At 32.6% G+C, this 2,669-nt stretch overlaps 1 non-coding gene across 1 annotated transcript; it reads left to right on the top strand.

Annotated features, from left to right (window-relative positions):
* Nucleotides 1-1,333: 1,333 nt before the first annotated feature.
* Nucleotides 1,334-1,450, top strand: LOC143200397 (U5 spliceosomal RNA). Its single transcript, XR_013006721.1, has one exon. It is a non-coding gene; the product is annotated as a U5 spliceosomal RNA (small nuclear RNA).
* Nucleotides 1,451-2,669: the final 1,219 nt, after the last annotated feature.

Below are 2,669 nucleotides of genomic sequence, written 5' to 3'. Positions count from 1 at the left end.
TTTTATTCCGATGAATAGAACCTGTCGCGCTGAGTAATCGTTCATTTGTTTCAGAAGGTCGCAGTCCGGATTTGTATTTTTTTCTCCATTCGAGATATGTATCTTCGCGATTTGGACATGTTGTTTTGATTCGCGTAGAAAAAACTAATCATCAAATTGTTTTTCGTTAAGAAAAAACAATTTAATAACTACAAACCATCTTATGGTTTATTTCAAGTGAATACCACGCTGTTGATACACAGGGGATGAATAATATTTATTAATTAATAAGGTGTTGAGACACTTATTAGCTACAAATCGGCGCGGAATAGATTTGTAGAGTGAATACCAGGTGTACCAAAAAGATATTACCTATTTTTCTAACAGACGTCGCTAGACTTATGTATCTGTAGCGACCGCTATATATTTGTCGAGAAATGCTCACTTTTATATTTGATATTATCCATTTGATTTGGAAATTTAAAACTTTTATTAGAGGATTTTCTTCATTCTTTTTATTTCTTTCTTTTTTTAATTTAATTTCTTTTTATTTTTCTTATTTAGTATTACAAATCAATAAATGATGATTTATTTATGTTATGATTAAACTCATAATTTTCCATAACTTAAAAAATAAATATAACATAACAAATAATACAAGCTTTTTTTATATATATTTTAAAGTCTCCTTTTACCAGCTAGGGGTTTATCTGGACTGGACCTACAGTTCAACGTGGACTCCGAACCACGGTCCTCGGCTTTAAGCCTACCGACTGGCGAGTGACCTACTTAGAAATCATCCCAGAAGACATCCGGTCGTACCCAGCCTGGTTACTGGAGTGACTGGGATCATTTTCCTTGTCGGATTTTGCACTCTTGCCTAGAACATTCACAAATATTAAACAATCACAAGCATAAATTTACGACCATGCCCCAGCAGGATTCGAACTCGCGACTATAGTAACAGTAAGTGGACCGTTCTGTCGCGTTTACCACTACGCCACGCTATTAAGCCGGCTAATACAAGGTTATTAATTACTTCTATTTTTTGAAATATTTATTTGGTTCATTTTTACCTTTTACTAAATGCTATGTTTTAAAACTCAAGAATAAATAAAAATTCAAACCCTATTGTTAAATAATTATATTGGTAGTATATTGAAACAAAAAAATCTGTGTGGTAAAATAGATCTAAACTTCCTAAAATCGATCAACACGTAAAATATAACACACAAGCGCAGTATACTTAATTCTCGATGCTCCTTGATTATTCCAATAGATGGCGCAACACTCTAAAAGTTATTATGTCGCTGTGCATTTCGAAGTTGAAGTAGGTCTCATATCGTTGACAATGGTACTCTGGATTCCCGTCAGAGCGAATAAATCTTTCGCCTTTTACTAAAGATTTCCGTGGCGGGGATCAATTCAACTGAGTCTCTTGAATTTTTTTTACGTCCCGTGTTTGGGACGTTTTAATATAATTTAATCGTAGGTACGTCTGTATGCTAGGCTTTTGCCTAGGTTGTGATTATAGTTTTACGGAATCTTAAGTCTTTCTTGTCTGACAGTATCTGTTTAAAGTATGTATATGATAGCACGTATCCTTACCAGTTTGCTGAGTTATTTTATCACTACATAGTATAAAACAAAGTCGCCTTTTCTGTCCCTATATCCCTATGTGCGCTTAAATCTTTAAAACTACGCAACGGATTTTTTTCAATAGATAGAGTGATTCAAGAGGAAGGTTTATATGTATAATACATGCATAATATACTAAGGCAACATTGCTAATTTTAGAGGTTTCTAACGTGATGTCGTAAATTAACCTATTTTTTTAGGCTTATTTAGCAATTAGCAAAAACGCTGCCTAACCCTACGAGTTAGATCAAATTAATGTACTACAGTATTGTACACCATAAAAAGGTCTACAAAAAAGTCCGCGATGGTATATGTTTATCTTTTAGGGATAAACCACATTAACCATTTTTATTGTTTACTTTTTACGTGAGAAAATGGCTTATTTACGAAGCTATTTTAAGCAATACGGCATTAATCCTTATCGAATTAAGTACCTTAAATACAGTGTGCAATTAATATAGATCAATACGGTTCCTTACAGCATGTAAATTAAACAAATATTTTCGGAGATATTACATATTAAAATTTGCGTTTAAAAATGTGTAATGTAATAAAAATTGTATGAATTTAGATATTCCAAAGATAGCAGGAAATCTTCATAGTAAGTATAGGGGAAGAGGAATTGTTTTACTCCAAATTTAATGCGTGCAGGCCAAGGGCAGTAATGAATGAACCAAAAATACTGGATCGATTTTAATCATGTTTTCATTGAGTGACATAGACATATATATTTTATGCCCGTGCAAAGTCGGAGCGGGCCGCTATGTTTTTATATACAACGTTCATATTTTTTCTGTAGTGTATTTAATTTAGTATCAGCATTGCACCCGTGCGAAGCCGGGGCGGGTCGCTAGTTGTCTATAATTAAATTTATTTTCTTCTTTTAAATATGATGGTAATAATACATAGCCAATTCAATAAAACATAATTCATTTTAACGTTATAGTGCGTCTAAACTATAAATGGACTTAAACTATAATTATACAGCTACAAAAATGTGTAAAATAAAGTTGTGTTATTATATTTACATTTACACTCTATTCCAAATCACC

This window comes from Rhynchophorus ferrugineus, unplaced genomic scaffold, assembly GCF_030347505.1.
Source record: "Rhynchophorus ferrugineus isolate W39M unplaced genomic scaffold, kcgeb_rfMv2 rfM7, whole genome shotgun sequence".
NCBI classification, from domain to species: Eukaryota; Metazoa; Arthropoda; class Insecta; order Coleoptera; family Curculionidae; genus Rhynchophorus; species Rhynchophorus ferrugineus.
The sequence above is the reverse complement of the archived record's forward strand: the minus strand, read 5'-3'. Positions and strand labels throughout refer to the sequence as shown.